General features: G+C 33.3%; 1 pseudogene; it reads left to right on the top strand.

Moving 5' to 3' along the window:
- The first annotated feature begins 14,974 nt into the window (after nucleotides 1-14,974).
- LOC120169517 lies at nucleotides 14,975-17,529 on the top strand (annotated as a pseudogene).
- Nucleotides 17,530-18,132: the final 603 nt, after the last annotated feature.

Here is an 18,132-nt window from a genome sequence, read left to right as displayed (position 1 = left end):
GTTTCATCTAATTGACAGATCATCTGACTCAGCTATGGGCCCCACCACCCCATACCCAATCAACTTTTGAAATGTTATTTTATGGTAACGAATGTCACCATATCCCATTACTCATGGAGTAATAATTTATCGAAATTGTCAACAACATTGGTAATAGTGATATTAATCCGCATAGAGAAATAATACGAATCAAATAGATTTTACTTGGATTCAATTTAATAAGAACATAGTTTTCATTTGAAAATTAGATTTAGCGATAGAGTAGAGCGAATTTTAGGGGACAAAGACTTCCTAGCATAGCCTTTTATCACCTCTTGAGCTAAAAGAGTATGATCCATAATACACCTACCCTTTACAAAGGCTATCTGATTAAGATAAATTATGCCAGGGAAAACACAAGAAAGTCTCTCAACAAGGATCTTAGTGAATGCTTTGTACACACTAGAACAACATGAAATAAGCCGAAACTCCTTAACCATACTGGTACTAAGGGACTTAGGCACAATTGGAAATGTTTGAAAAAATTGTGAATTTAATTGAATTCATAGTCTTTTTGACTATTGCAAATTAAAAGACATTTTTTAATTTAAATATTAGTGGTACTTACTCTTTAATAAGTCAATTTAAAAAAATATTTTAACTTTTAGCTTTGAATATTGAAAGATAATTATATAATTTTGAATATTTCAAATTAAAATATTATCTGTTTAAGTTTGAATTGTAAAGGAGTTTACATTTTGATCATTTCAAATTAATATATCTTTAATTTGAATATTAGTAGGATAATTACTCTTTGAATATGTCAACTTAAAAATGTATTTGTTACCTTTTTTAACTTTAAATATTAAAGATAATTATATAATTTTGTATTTTAAATTAAAATAATACATATTTAAGTTTGAATGGTAAAATGAGTTTTATCTTTTGAATATTCAAATTAAAAGATATTGTTATTTTTTAATGTTGAATATTAAAAGTATTTGGTTGAATTAAATCTCTCTTGAAAATATCCTATAGATAGTGAGTAAACCTGTTAGGTTTTCACATCTTAACATATCTCACAACTCGGTTTTTCAAGAGCTTCTCTTATCTTGAAAAAAATTTCTCTTCCTTAGTTTTCCCGGTGATAGTAGAAGGCAATGATCGTTCGTTATTTGTGCATATATGCTACTGTAGCTGATCATTAGTGTTTTATCTTGGGAGACAGACGACCAACGAAACTCGAGCACCAAATGAGTGGTCAAAATATATCTTAAGGAAACTGTATAGCTACATGCCTCAACTGATTTCGATCGATAAATCAAAATAAATGAGTGTTTTATTTCCATTTATTTTTATCTTATATTCTAAATAAGTTTAAACTTTTTGGTTTATTTCTCAAGATTGATTTCTCCTATATTGTTATTTCGGATAACAATCTCAATATAAGAGTAAATTCACTCTATCTTTATCCATTCATTCATTCCCTTTAATTTTATAATGATGTTTATTTATTATTCATTATTATTTTTCTATATCATTATCGAATTAATGTGTGCGTTTTTTCTAACAAGAAATAAGTTCATTCCAAAATCCTCAACAATACCAAGAAGTCAGAGTGTTTGGCCCAAAAGTTAAAAAATTTAAAAGGTTTAGGCTTATTTACGGGGTTCTTACTAAACCAAACAATTCCAGCACAGGGATTGGGGGTTTCTCAATGTCTTAGAGGTTATGGGGATGCCTAGTACCTTTGTTGTTGGATTGCTTCTTGCATTGCCTCGTCTAGATTTTCTATTACTCTAAATGGTAGTTTGGTTGACTACTTCAAGGGGGTTAAGGGCATTACCAGTTATGTTGAGAAAATGCTAGAAAGGTTTGCGATGAGCAGCGCAAAACCAGTTAGCACTCCATTGGCGAATCACTTTAAGCTCTCATCAGAACAGTGCCCCAAGACAGATAAGGAAGCTGAAGATATGGCAAGGTTCCGTATTCTAATGCTGTTGGCTGCTTGATGTATCGATGGTATGTACTCGTCTGATTTAGCTCATGTTTTTCAAGTTTGTAAGTACATGTCTAAACCTGGTAAGCAACATTGGGAAGCAGTCAAGTGGATCTTTCGGTACTTAAAGGGTGCTGTGGGACATGGAATTGTTTTTGGGAGTCAGCGGGATAATCCTTTGGTTGTAGGATATGTGGATTCAGACTATGCAGGTGAATTGGATAATAGAAGATCTACGACAGGGTATGTCTTTACTCTTGGTGGAGGCCTATTTGTTGGAAGTCTACTGTTCAATCTATTGTGGCTCTATCTACAACTGAAGCTGAGTACATGGCAGCGGCTGAAGCTGCAAAAGAAGCTTTATGGCTTACTGGTTTAGTGAAGGAGTTGGGTGTTCAACAAGGTGGAGTTCAGTTTGCTTTGTGATAATCAAAGTGCTATTCACTTGGCTAAGAATCAGGTGTATCGTGCTAGAACTAAACATATTGATGTAAGGTTCCACAAGATCAGAGAGTTGGTTGCATCTGGAGAGGTTTGTTTCAGAAGGTACATACTGATGAAAATGCCGCTGATATGTTCACTAAGCCAGTTACGACAGACAAGTTCAAGCATTGCTTGGACTTGTGAATGTTTCGAGTTGTTAAAGAATCAAGGTAACCCAACCCACATTGAATTTTCCAAGAGGCAGGATATTCGCCAAGGTGGAGATTTGTTAGGTATGGCTCATAAATATACCAGTAAAGAGGACAGGAGATGGAGCGGAGTGAGCGAAGCGAACATCAATTGACCTTACAAAGAAAGTCTCGTTGTGGGTTACGAATTATGTGGGTTGGGGGTGCGGGGGCGCAGCCCCCGCGGTACGGTACATGGTTAATTTTGTAATTATGTACCAGGGTTTTCTATTATAAATAGAGATGTAACCTAGACCTAAAATATCATCATTGAATAAAAACTTCTAGCGCCGCCTAGGCACCGAGGACGTAAGCACATTGCCGAACCTCGTAAAATTCTCGTGTTCTTTTGTTTTCTTTACCCGTTTTCGTCAACATTTTGCCCTTACCTATTTGTCCTAGCCATGAATGTTCTTTCCAAAACTCTGATTTGGTTGTTGTGAATGGGATTTTCCAATTTCATCCAAAGTGTAGGAGGATAGACCTCACTCATTTATGCTTTGCAAATGATCTATTAATTTTTTGCAAAGGCACTTTATATTCTGTTTTTGGGTTTATTGCATTCTGGCTGAGTTTTATGAAATGTCTAGTTTGAGGGTAAATGCAAGAGTGAGCTATTTTTTTCGGGGGTTCCTGCTGTACAATTGCAGGTTTTAAACTCGGGTGTCTAACTGTACGCTATCTTGGTGTCCCTTTTATGACTCGTAAACTTATCGAGAAATATTATCTCCCTCTATTTTTATTGTGAATAGGGATGAATATAGGATTGTCTCAGGAAAGGTAGATTAATATACGGTTAATATACGGCGTTATCGGATATATTAAAAGATATTTGATAAATTCGATTTAGCGCTACTGGAAATATCGAGTAATAATAATGTAATAGGTGAAAATCATGAAGAATATTAAAAAATTTGGCAACCGACAACTTAGCTTGTCGGTTTGTGTCGATACTTTATAAAAATATATTGATCCATAACAATATAACAGGTAAAAAAATGACAAAACCGGTCTATAAATGACAAAACAAGTAAAGCGCTACCCGATATATTGAAAGTGTGATACTTTATAAAAATGTATCGATCCATAACAATATAACAGATAAAAAAATGACAACCGGTCTATAAAGATAAAACAGGTAAAGCGCTACCAGATATATTGAAAGTGTCGATACTTTATAAAATATATCGATCCATAACAATATAACAGGTAAAAAATGACAAAATAGGTAAAGCATCACCGGATATATTGAAAGTGTCGATACTTTATAAAAATGTATTGATCCATAACAATATAACAGGTAAAAAATGACAAAACCGGTCTATAAATGACAAAACAGGTAAAGCGCTACCGGATATATTGAAAGTGTTGATACTTTATAAAAATGTATCGATCCATAACAATATAACATGTAAAAATGACAAAACCAGTCTATAAATGACAAAACAGGTAAAGCGCTACCGGATATGTTGATAGTGTCGATACTTTATTATAAGTATCGACACTTTTAGAATTTAAAAGAGAATAAGTTATAGCGCTAAAAATGTCGATACTTTATAAAAATGTATCGATCCATAACAATATAACATGTAAAAATGACAAAACCGGTCTCGAAATGACAAAACCGGTAAAGAGCTACCGGATATGTTGACAGTGTAGATATTTATTATAAGTATCGACACTTTTGGATTTTAAAAGAAAAGAAGTTATAGCGTCAAAAAATGTCGATATTTTATAAAAATGTATCGATCTATAACAATATAATGTAAAAATATAACAAAATCAGCCTCGAAATGAAAAATCGATAGTAAAAAAGTGTGCTTGTGTGATCATTTTTATTTCATAATTTTTATTTTTTAATATAAAAAGTTGGATATTTTAAACAAAACCAGTAATAAAAGGATAAAAACTTTGCAGTAACAAAAGAATAACATTGAAAAAACCCACCATGTTATCAGTTTTCTCAAAGAACAAAAACCAAGAAACAGGTAAATTACAATGTAACCGGTAAAATTATTGGTTAATTAGTAAATAGGTTTACATTATGTATCGACACTCTTTAAGTATGTGTCCATACTTTTTTCCCAATGAAAGCACAACGAGGTACACGCATAAAGTGTTGATACATTTAAAATTGTATCAATCCCAAAAAATCAAAACCGATAATTATAATGTAATAGGTAATTTTGCAATGTTAACGGTTTAAATATACCTGTAAATATACCTGTTTGTATTAGAAAATATGTCAATATAAGCGCTATCTATTATATTATATAAGCGCTACCTATATATTATTATACTTGATAATATTTCCGGTTAAATGATATAACATAATCGATTTAAATTTTAACCGATCACTTATTTAACAGATCACACCATTTTTACCATTTTTTAGACGTGCACAGCATAAGTTTCCGATAAATATGTAATTTTATGTTACAAATTACAAATTCATATAATTTTAAAGATAAAATTTTATTTTTATAAATAATATTTAAATTATGAAAAAGTTAATTTTTTTTAAAGAAACGATCATCCTTTTAACCTCTCTATCTATTCCTAACTACGAAGAAATAGTGAAAGTAACACCGTACATATCTTTAAAGGCTCTCCCTTTCATCCAACCAATTAACTCGAGTTAAGTCAACTTGAAATAGTTTTACTTTTTAAAGTTAATTGTAATAATAACATCTTGTGGCGGGCCATGTATTAGAAAAGCAATTTATTTTACATGAATACTTATAGGTTAAACGATACGATTAACACCCTAATTATTAATTTTGTCCCACTTCATCATTTGACTATTATTTTTTTAAAACCATATTTAATATTACATTTGGATTTGTTCATCTCGTTAAAAAATTAATAAAATTATTGATGTGATATTTTTAAAAATTAATTATTACATGATATTATCTTGTAGTGATTACTAGATATTCATTTTATCCGGATCTACAAAAATATTTTATCATATAATTATTATTTATTTATTTATTTTTATATTATTGTTAATAATATTTTTTATTTTTTTATTTTGTAGGCCACATTATCCACCTTCCCATTATCCATTTACTAGGTAATTAGTTACCACTACTCACCCTAGTCAACTACCTCATTTCCACGTTTCTCACAAACACTACCAACAACCCACTACCCCACTAACTAAAAAAACAAAATCCATTTTTTTTAAGGGGCCACGTGAAGGGGGTTTCATGAAAAACAGAGAGGGAGTCTGGCTTTTGTTTGAGGGGGCTGCACGAACTAGAAACACAAAAAGGGGGAGAACCTCGATTCAATCTTTTTCATTCTCACCTGCGACCGCCCTATGAAAACTCATGGTCAACGCTCACCACCGCAAACCACCTTTTGTCTTTTCCTTGGCTTCCACCATTACCAAACTCTTCATCACTTTCTATTTCACATTCTCTTTCTCTTCAACTTTAGCTGTAAACTTTTCTTCAACAACAAACCTAGACTCCAGTCTCTCTTCCATACGGACCTTCTGTCGTTCAACACCATATCCAGACGCTTGTTTCGATTCACTGAAGCTTTCCATTTCAATAAACATCAGTCCCAACATACTAAACTACCTTCTTCAAACACTCACACCGCGTTATCCGAAGCCGGAAAGCTCACGAACGCTTTCTCCGATGGCGGAAAAGCGTACGACATCGTCGAGAAACAGAGAGGGACAATGCAGGATTGCAGGGAGCTCCACGAGATCACACTGACTTCCTTAAAAAAATCAGTGTGGAGAATCAATCAGGATTACAAAAACACATGTTTGGAAGGGTTGGATTCAGCGTCCGGGTCTTTCAAATCCGTGTTGGTGAACTCTCTGGGGAATATTACAAACACATCGGCGACGATGAATACGATCCGAGCGAGGTGATCACCATGGCAGCGAGACAGAGATCATCTGATGTTCTTACAAGCTAGCACTACGGCATCGACGTCGGGAGGAAGAAAAAAGACTGCCTTTAAGAAGGAAGCTACTGAGGAACAAGAAAGCACTGTCGAGGAAACCAAGAAGAGTAAACATGCGATGAGAAGCAATCGCAAACTTGAACCTCGCGTTGAAGACCAATTTGGTGGTGGTAGGTTGTTGGCATGCATCTTTTAGGTCTGGTAGTTTTCAATTGAAAAATGAGACTTTTTTTACCAATGGCATTGTCTTTTTTTTTTCTTTTCATAGTAGAGTACAATATTATTGGATTATTTATACGATTAGTTTGGTAGTTTGACTTTATAAAATTTATAGCTATTGATTTCTGTCATAATCGGGTTAGTTAGTCATATTTTAGGATGATATCTTTTTTATATATTCACGATTATTTGTCGTTGCTTTAAATCAATTATTACCATGTTTGTATTTCGGTGGCCTTTTAGCGTCGTTAACTTGTTTTAGTTTAGGCATGCAGGAGATATATCTATATTAGGATAGCTTATTTTATTTTATTTTAAATTATTATTTGTTTTATGTTTTGTTACTTCTTATTAATTTTATTTTATTACTTTTAATATTTAGCAATTTTTTTTAATTTTTTTACTTAATATTTATTTTTCAATCTAATTTTTTTTTGACCTTTCAAAGGTAATCTCAATTGATCAAAAGTACTTGTTAGAATTGAATTTTTAAATTTTAATTTTTGCAATTAAAGACAACCGATAAATTAATTAGTACTGAAAGGGCGGTTCAAGGGTATAAATCCTTCATTGACCGTAACCGACTCTCGAACCCGACATATTTCTGGTAAAAAGCAGATCAGGTAAGAAATAGGGTATCCGATCAACCTATTTGTTTTAAAATAAGTGATCGGTGACGACTCCAATTCGTTTAATCCAAGTTGAAACCGATTTCAGGCCCTAACCGAAAGACGGTCCAACAGAAACATCGCCATCGTTGTTAATTTTTTAATGATGGGTGACTAGATTGAATTCAAAATGTAACATTAAGTATGATTTTGAGAAAAAATAGTTAAATGATCAAAATTGAGCAAAATTAATAGCAAAATTGATAACTGTGATACTAAAAATATAGTCTACCCATACCTCTATCATACGAGAGAGAGAGAGAGAAAACTCGTTTTTGTCGAATAAAAAAAAGATAATATTTAAGGTACATTTGATTTGCTCGAATCAAATGATCATTATACGAGAGTGAAATAGAGTTGTATGGAATAGAATTAGTCTAACAATAGTATGGTTGGATTTAGGGGGAAATCGGTAATTTTATTAAGGAGACAAGAAGAGAATTGTAAAACTTTAAAGGGTTTAAATAATTAAATTATAATTTCAAAAGGGATTAGACTAAAATTTTATCATTTTAGAAGACCAAAATACAATTTTTCCATAATCTTGTCTTAAAATTTAAAGCTTAAAAGGACTACACTTACAGTTTTACCACTTAGGGTTTGCCCATGGTAACATGAGGAAAAACGTTGAAATGATTAATATACCCTTCAATAATTGTTCTCTTTAATGTAAAAATGTTAAAATTTCAAACATGTTTATATGCTTGAATGATTAACATAGTCTTTTAATAAATTTGCAGAAACCAAAAGAAGACAAAATAAAACATCAACATATCCATTATTATCATATTTGAGTTGATTAAAATTAACGATTTAATTTTTATGTTCGAGTCAAGTTTAAATTTATCAATTTAAGTAACGAATTTGTTTATTTTGTCTTTGATTTCTTTATTTCTTCAATTTGTAATTCATTTTAAGTTTATATTTAATCAAATTTGAACTATATGCTACTAAATCACATAAAATTTAATGTAGTCCTTCAACTTTGTCTATTTATTTCTTCAGTTTCTCATTCTTTTGAAGTTTATTTTAATCAAATTTGAACCACATGTTTCATTACTACTACAAACTTCAATTCATATTTTTAATAATAATTTTTTAAATTTAATACCTTAAACAACTCAACTAATTTTATAAACTTAATTTAATTTTTATAAAAGTTAAATTAAAAAATAAAATCCGTACACTTAATTAATTAATTTTTTAATTAAATAAAATATTCACTCTTAAATAAAGACAAAAGATAAAAGGATAAGAGATAAAAAGATTAGGACATTCAATTATTATCCTCTTACACCATGCATCGAATATCCCATTTCCCCATTCCTTTATGATCTGTAAAGTGTAGTCTCTTTAAAAAAAATAACGAGTTATAAATTTATCAAAATTAATTCTAACAGTGGACAAGGATTTAATAATTACACAAACTACTTTATATTTCCTCAATTTTCCAAATCCCAATATTACCCTAAATTTGCCACGTATATTACAATCCAAGTTTTAGGTCACAATTATGTTGCAGTCCGCACTATCAACGATCAAAACAAACAAGGCCATGATGGGGGTTGGTAGTAAAAATATTATTGGCGTTATTATTTTAAAAACTTTCATAAATTAAATTTTTTGAATAATATCCCACATCAGATATGTTAAAAAAATACATCTAAACTACACACTTAAAATTAACTCGCGTCCTAAGAAATGCAAGTAAATGTCTCGCTTTGTACAAGCCGTGAGGTATGTCCAACGTGGACACACTTTTCAGAGAATGTAATTTAATATTAGTATTAATGACCTCGCGTTACACAGAATGCAAGGTTTCCGAGATATTGAAACCTCCCGAGAAATTGAGACATTTCGAGAAATTTATCGCGGGTAGTATTTGACAGACATCACGTTTTCCAATACGCAATGTATTTATTCCTTTTGAATTAAATTAATTATTTTATTTTTATTACATAATGTATAATAAAATAACATAAAAACTAAGTTGCTATAAATAGACAATACTAATTAAAATTCAATATCTAGGTAAAATGTTACAAAGCAAAATTGCTTCATGGTTCCAAAAACAAGAATCATAATAAGTATATAGATTGCTATAGTTCCTTTGAAACTTGGTGGTATGAATTACGACAACAATTAGTAGGACAATTGCAAGCTTCGATTTGTTTTGGGAAGGCAATGTGGTGATGATGTCACAACATTGCCCCTAAAAATGACATCATCTTCGTACGAATAACGTCTAAATTTATTTTCTTAGAATTCACGAGATCGAAAGCTCTCACGATTCGAAGCCCTTCATCCCTTATTTCACCCACAAAACAAATTAGAAAAAGTCGTAGACATATACAACATTGATACCTTGATCAATTGTTTTATTCAAACAATGTAGACAAACTTCGAATTTTTTCACTAAAATAATTATACATGTCTTCTCTATATAACGCTTCATGATTATTAGCAGTAAGACATCTTTCGTGAAATTTTTCTCGACTTGATTCAACGACATAATTTGAAAACTTTTTATTAAAACATTATGAAAAATATAATTTTGATTTGCAGCATTATGAAAACTCTTGCAACTCAATGCACGTTAATGAAATCGACGATAGAATTAGAAGTCATATGCACAAGAATTTTTAATATCATTTCTTTCGAGAATAATTCGACAATATTAAAAATAATTTTTTTGCCATTTTCTTTGAAATATGTTTAGGAATACTTCTAAAATGGGCTGTTATTTATAATCGTCCTCGCACCGCCCTGAAACGAAGAATCGATGGAACTCATGTTTCCCAAGACGCGGGGTACATTGAAAAGGTGTGACGTTTTAAATCGAATAATATCCAACGTATCATAAAGGAACTAATGTTACACATGTCGAGAGGTACATTGAATTTGAATCGAATAAAATCCAACGTGACATAATTGACCTCGTTGAGTGCAAAACGCGAGGTCATAATTCGTAAAATAATGACATTATTATTTTTTAAAAAACCCATAAATTAATTTGTAAAATGGCGTTATTGTTTTAAAAAACCCAAAGCTAAAATATCTTGATAGACTTGTTCATTGAGTATTTTCAAGAAGTTAAATAAAATATTTGTGAAATGATTAAGCTTAGAGGCGTTGTATTGTAGCTTATCTTTCAATTGAAACTGATATGGACACGTATGAGAAATTATAGCAGTACAATTTGCTTTTAAAATGCTTTGACCGTTAATGATAATTGTTGACCATTGACTATTGATTGTTGATCGTTGACTTTGACCATTGTTTTTTTCAAATACCTTTATCTTTATGTTTTCGACGTCTTGAGTCTGTTTTGCCAAATTTTGACATGAAAAACCTGTTTTGTGTCATTTATCATTTGAAGTCATAATTATGTTAAGTAAATTATGGGATTTTGGACTCACCTTTGAGTGTTATTTTTCTAAAGGTACTCCATTGTCTCCAGACCGCTCTCATGTAGACCTTGATCACTCTCGTTCAGCTCAGTTTGATTTTATTTGCTCATCTCGAGATACATGTAAGTTATGTTTAATGATTTAATAGTTTATTTATGATTTAGGTGTTGACATCTGTTTTTATTTAGGGGTTTTATTTGTAGGTCCCCACTCCGCATGATCTAGTACGATTAACCTTGAGAAGCGTAAGGCTTAGTCGATGTTATTTGCTATATGCGTCTTCTTTATCTGTTCGATTTTTTTATATGTTATGCTATTATGTTAAATATTACTGCCTAAAATATGTTCGAGATTTGATTACAACTATTTGTGACATTTATGATTCTGAATAATGCTACATCATTCGTGATCTTTCATTGACGCGTTCCTCATTCTGACACTACATGGGATTAATTTCTCATTCTGACACTGTATGGGATTAATTCCCCGTTCTAACATTGCATGTGATTAATTATCCCTATGTTTCTGTATGGGATTACATTTTGTTCTACTTGGATTCCTCATTTAAGGGCTAAATCCTCATTTTGGTTTCTGTTTTTGGCTGGGATCATCTTCGGAGAGAACGTCTCCATTCTGTTTATCTGTAGCGAAAGGTAAAGTAGTGTATGCATGATGTTGATTAAATTCTGATTTATTGTTACAGTTTATTTGTATTATTTTAGAAATATTCGATACATGTTTTACTGTAGAGAACACACTGAGATTTACACCTCACTTTCTAGTTCTTTCCTTTTAGATTAGTCAGAAACTTAGGACTACGATCGGTACTTGGAGGATCGTTAGTAGCCGTTTTCTTTCAGACATCGTATAAATGTTTTTTTTCATACTTTATGTTATTTATTTTCTGTTGATTTGATATAGATATTTTTATGAGATTTTAGGACTTTAAGTTTTATATTTTCGATTTTATAATTCATTTTTTGATTTTGTTACAAACCAATGCTTTTGAACTTGGATTTATACTGGATTCTGACGATACATATCTTGAATTTAAAAGTTTTATTGTTTTTGTAAATCTGAATATGAAAGTGATATCCAAGATTCAATAGTAACGTCCAGGATTAGTCAAGAGGGTTACAACAACCAACGTGGTGATGATGAGCTCTATATTGAAATGACGTTTAGAACAAAATATCTCATTGTGGCTTTCATTAAGAATTATAATCTACGTTGTTCGGTTACGTCGATTTAAAAAAACAGACGCGATCAAGTACATGACTAAATGTGTCAACAAATACGAGAGATGCAATTACATGCACCATCAACATGCTCACTCAGGATCATCCAAACTTAGATGTTCACGTGCTTTATGATACCTTCATACCACTAGTCAAAACAAATCCATGTATAACGGTTTCTAGTTGTATTGTTGCAATTACATCTCAATACGACTACACAATTAACTACCATAAAGCATAATATGCTAGGTATCATGCTCAACAAAAAGTGTATGACAAATAGGAAGAATCGTACAAAGAGTTACAACCATGGCTGAAATTGATTAAGAAACACATATCGGGAACGGTTGTGAAACTGGAAATTGTGCTGGCGCACGAAAACGATTATGTCATACTAGGAACGTATCAATTTCACATGTTATTTTAGACATTTCCACATTGTGGTAATGCATTATGCCGCTGCAAGCCAATGGTTCAGATTGACAACACTGGTTGTACGACGATACAACCAAATACTGTTTTTGGTAGTTGTACAAGACGACAATAGAAAAACTATTCCCATCACTTTCGCAACAATCGAAAAGAAAGATATAGACTATTGAGAATTCTTCCTTAAGTACTTGCAAAAATATGTTCTATCACATGTTTTTCATGAGCATTATGGTGGGATATGTCTTATTTCTAACAGAGACATAGCGTTTAGATACACAATCGAACATATGAGATGGTCTTGGCAACCTACTCATATTTATCAGTATTGTTTACGCTATATTGCTACAAATTGTTTGCAAAAGTTTAAGAACGAATATAAACACGTAATGATGCTTCGAACGGGTACGTCTTACACTCTTTTGGGGATTTAAATATCTTTTTATTTATTATTTATAATTAATTATTGCATTTTTAATGGGTAGGCCACTCGTATTTTATACGCGAAAGTTCAAGAGTTGTTTCAAGAATTGAGACACATGAATCAAGAATGCTACAACTACCTTGTTAAAATCCCGATGGAGAAATGGCTTTGATCATTTGATGGGAGTAGAATATATAATCACATGACAACGAACTTAGCTAAGACAATCAATTCATCACTAAAGGGAGTTCGATATTTGCCTATCACTTTCATTGTTAAAGTGACATATTATTGGTTGACAATCCTGTTTACAACCTTGGGAATGCACACAATTAACCGGATTGTAAGTGGCCACATAATCCACCCATGCCTTCGCACAAAATTGCAAACTTTTTTACAGCACTTAAACGCAATGAATGTGACATGCATCTCTCGTAAACAAAATAAATTTATTGTTTCGAAATATTTGAGGCCACTTAAAGGCATACATAACAACACATACGTCGTTAATTTATGTGACAGAACCCGTGACTGTGAAGTATTCAAAACATTCGAATACCCGTGTCTGCACAACATTGTTGTTTTTTTTCTTATATATGATTGACTTCATGCAATTCATTGATTCCATATAGTTACTTGAAATCGTATTCAATGTGTATCAGTACGAGTTTTTTCCCATTTAAAACGAAAGGGTCCATATGAAATTGATGATGAACCTACAATACGAGCAGGTTTTACACTACGACGCGAAAAAGGGTCATCCACGATCAACAAGAATTTACCCTGACAGAGATTTACTATGACTTGGATTTGATCAAACATCGAGAAAGAACCAGACAACTGAAGTATATAATATTTGTATGAATCACCGACACTCGATGAACAAATATTCTAATCATCATGTCCTCGTATTGATTAATTTGTTTTAACGAAGACATTTTTATGTTTTAAATATATCATTGAATCAAATATAATGTTAAAATTTGTTTCAATTATTAATTTATCTTTAATTTTTAATTTGTTGAAGTTATCCTTCAACAATATGATTTTTACTCTGCCCCGAACATGCCTATCAAGCCATGTTAACATCTTATTCATGTAAAAAACCAAGCTTTGGAACCATTTTGAACTTGATTTTACATCGCTTACAATGTCTCATATGGATCGGTATTACTCTCGATTGAATGATTTACAATACTTTGCCTCTAATCTTCTAAGTTAGGATATTTTCATATTAACTACCTGAAAAACCCCTTGTATATATCCATTAAATCAATTTAGCATTTTCTTCATGCATAAAACAAGCTTTGAAACCATTTTAAATGTGATTTTTAACCCGGTTACATTCTCGCATGTCTCGATATTGACTGCAACGGAAAGATAAATTCTAATACTACACCTCTAATCTTATAATTTACGAAAATTTTGAGATTAAATACTCGAGCATACCCTTCGAACATGCCTATAATCACTTGCAATTTAGGCTGGAAAATTAAATACATCACATGTTGGAAAACGCAAGGTATGTTAAATACTACTTCCGATAAATTTCTCATGACATTTCAATATTTCGAGAACCTCAAGTTTTACGTAACACAATGTCATTAATATCAATATTAAATTGTATAATCTGAAAAAATGTGTCCACGTTAGACATAACTTGCGCCTTGTACAAAGCGAAACCTCTACTCACGTTTCTTATGATGCAAGTTAGTCTTACATGTATAGTTTGAGGATATTTTTCTAACAAATATGTTGCGAGGGTATTGATAAAAAAATAATTTATGAGAGTTTTTAAAATAATAATACCGAATTATCGTTATTTCTTTAAGAAATTAGTATCGAACATTAGAAATATAAAAAATATAGAATTATCTATAAATAAATATTATCTTTTACTTAAATTAATAATAAAAATAAAAATAATGTTTCTAAAAAATAAAAAACAAAGCTAATTATAGTAATATGATGGTTCTTTTTCGTTTCTTCGTACATTCAACAACTGCTCCAATTTTCAGGCATAAAGAGGATGATTCAAACTAAACATTGTCTCCCAATTCCTCTCATGGCCACCACCATTTCCATTTTCTTTTTCCTTTCTCTCCTCTTCATCCCTTTCTCCTCCTCCTCCTCCTCCTCGGACCGTCCACAGAACTTCATCATCCACGTGTCGAAATCACACAAGCCATCTCTTTTCTCCTCCCACCATCACTGGTATTCCTCCATCCTCTATTCTCTTCCTCCTTCCCCTCACCCCACCAAACTCATCTACAGCTATCAACTCGCCATCAATGGCTTCTCAGCCCGACTCACTGCCTCCCAAGCAAAGAAGCTCCAGCAACTTCCTGGAATCATTTCTGTGATTCCGGATCAAATCCGATACCTCCACACTACTCGGACACCTCACTTTTTAGGCCTTTCCGATGGTTTAGGTATCTGGGAAAACTCCGATTACGGGGATGGTATCATAATCGGAGTTTGGATACCGGAATATGGCCGGAAAATCCCAGTTTTATTGACTCAAATGCCTCCTGTTCCGGATAGCTGGAAGGGTATATGTGAGACCGGATCTGACTTTCCTGCTTCGGCTTGTAATCGGAAAATAATCGGTGCTAGAGCCTTTTACAAAGGCTACGAGGTTCATGATGGACCGATTGATGAAACTAAAGAATCGAAGTCTCCACGGGATACTGCAGGACATGGCACGCATACGGCTTCCACTGCTGCCGGATCTGTTGTTTCAAACGCCAGCCTTTTCGGGTTTGCAAGAGGAGACGCTCGGGGGATGGCGGCGAATGCCAGGATTGCTGCTTACAAGGTTTGCTGGAAATCTGGTTGTTTTGATTCCGATATACTTGCATCTTTGACCAGGCTATCGCCGATGGAGTCGATGTGATATCCTTGTCTGTGGGAGTTACAGGTTATGCTCCACGATACGATATTGATTCCATTGCTATTGGTTCACTTGCCGCTGTTAACCATGGTGTCGTTGTGTCATGCTCTGCTGGGAATTCTGGTCCTGGTTCATTCACCGCCACTAACATTGCGCCATGGATTTTAACAGTCGGTGCTTCCACGATTGACAGGGAGTTTCTGGCTGATGCGATTCTCGGTGACGGTAGGATTTTCGGTGGTGTTTCATTGTATTCCGGTGAATCCTTAGTTGATGATTCCAAGCTTCCTTTGGTTTATGCTGCTGATTGTGGGGACAGGTTTTGCCATATGGGAAGTCTAAATTCATCGGAAGTTGAAGGAAAATTTGTTGTTTGTGAAAGGGGAGGGAATGCTAGAGTTGAAAAAGGAGCTGCAGTGAAGCTAGCCGGTGGTTCAGGGATGATACTGGCAAACACTGCTGAGAACGGCGAAGAACTCCTTTCGGATGCTCATCTTATCCCGGCAACAATGGTGGGTGAAGCAGCTGGTAGTAAGATCCTGGAATACATTAAAACAAGTCAGTCTCCGACAGCTACGATTTCATTCCGCGGAACAGTGATTAGCCCTTCCCCACCATCTCCGAAGGTTGCCGCCTTTTCGAGCCGCGGTCCTCACCATTTGACACCAGAAATTCTCAAACCGGATGTCGTCGCCCCTGGTGTTAACATCTTAGCAGGATGGACTGGTGCCTCTGCGCCGACCGATTTGGATATCGATCCGAGAAGAGTTGATTACAATATTATTTCAGGCACTTCAATGGCTTGCCCTCATGTTAGTGGATTGGCTGCTCTGCTTAAGAAAGCATACCCCAATTGGTCACCTGCTGCCATAAAATCTGCCCTGATGACAACAGCTTACACTTTAGATAACTCGGGAAACACCATTAGCGATCTTGCTACAGGGGAAGAAGCATCACCCTTTGTTTATGGAGCCGGTCATGTGGATCCCAATAGAGCTCTTAATCCAGGATTGGTGTACGATATTGAGAACAGCGACTACATTTCGTTCCTTTGCTCGATCGGGTATGATTCGAGTAGTATTGCAGTTTTTCTAAGGGAGCCTACTAGTTCAGATGTATGTGAGAGCAAATTTGGTACACCAGGGGATCTTAATTATCCATCATTCTCGGTGGTTTTCCATTCTAGTGATCATGTTGTCAAGTACCAGAGGAGGGTAAAGAATGTTGGGACCTCACCTGATGCAGTTTATGTAGCTAAAGTGAATGCTCCACCCGGTGTCGAAATCAGTGTTTCGCCAAGTAAGCTCGAATTCAGTGCTGTAAACCAGACGCTGAGCTACGAGATTGTGTTTGCAAGTAACGGTTTGTACTTGTCTGGCATTGCATCACAAGCATTCGGATCGATCGAGTGGAGCAACGAAGTTCATCTGGTGAGGAGCCCCATTGCTGTTAGGTGGCTTAAGGGACTGCAAGCTAGCATTTGATTTCCAGAAATAAATTTGGGAAGGATCCTTTGTTGGCAAATGCGTTTTTTATGAATCTGATGAACAAATTGGAGCATATTATCATTGTACTTGATTCTCCTTTAGCATCAATGAAGAATAATAGACTGTATTAAGGAATGGTAATAGAAATGGTGGCGTTCAACTACAGTGAATCTAATGGAGTCGACTATGCTGCAAAATGTTGTTTCTTTTTTCAATAATGTCATTTTTTTACTCCAAGTTCATAAATTAATAATTATATTTTTTATTCCAGTTCCTCCCAATGTCTACGCTTTGGCCGAGTGGTTAAGGCGTGTGTCTGCTAAGTTCATGGGGATTCCCCGTGAGAGTTCGATTTGTTGTAATAATTTTTTTTAACTTTTTATTAAAAAACAATTGGTAGATTACTTAAATAGATTAATAATCAAATTTGACTAATAATTTGTAGAAGAAGTTATGTGGCAAGCCAGATTAATATTTATTAGATTTAATGGTATTTTTTAATTCAAACTTTTTTAAATTCTTTTAATTGTTTTTTCATATTTTGATTTTTTGAATGTTTTTGTTAAATTAAATTAGTTATTTTGTCCTCTTACAAATAAAATTGAACGCATTAAGTTTTTTTAACGTTAAGTTTTTTAAAAAATTGAAAGTTTAGGTATTAAAATTGATCAAAATTGATAGTAGGTACTAAACGAGTTAAGTTCTTAACAACATGGTACTAAATGAAACAAAAACTAAACGTTATGTATGATTTTGAAAAATTAAAAGCTTAGGTACTAAAATAGGTC

This window comes from Hibiscus syriacus, unplaced genomic scaffold, assembly GCF_006381635.1.
Source record: "Hibiscus syriacus cultivar Baekdansim isolate YM2019G1 unplaced genomic scaffold, ASM638163v2 tig00111769_pilon, whole genome shotgun sequence".
NCBI lineage: Eukaryota > Viridiplantae > Streptophyta > Magnoliopsida > Malvales > Malvaceae > Hibiscus > Hibiscus syriacus.
The sequence above is the reverse complement of the archived record's forward strand: the minus strand, read 5'-3'. Positions and strand labels throughout refer to the sequence as shown.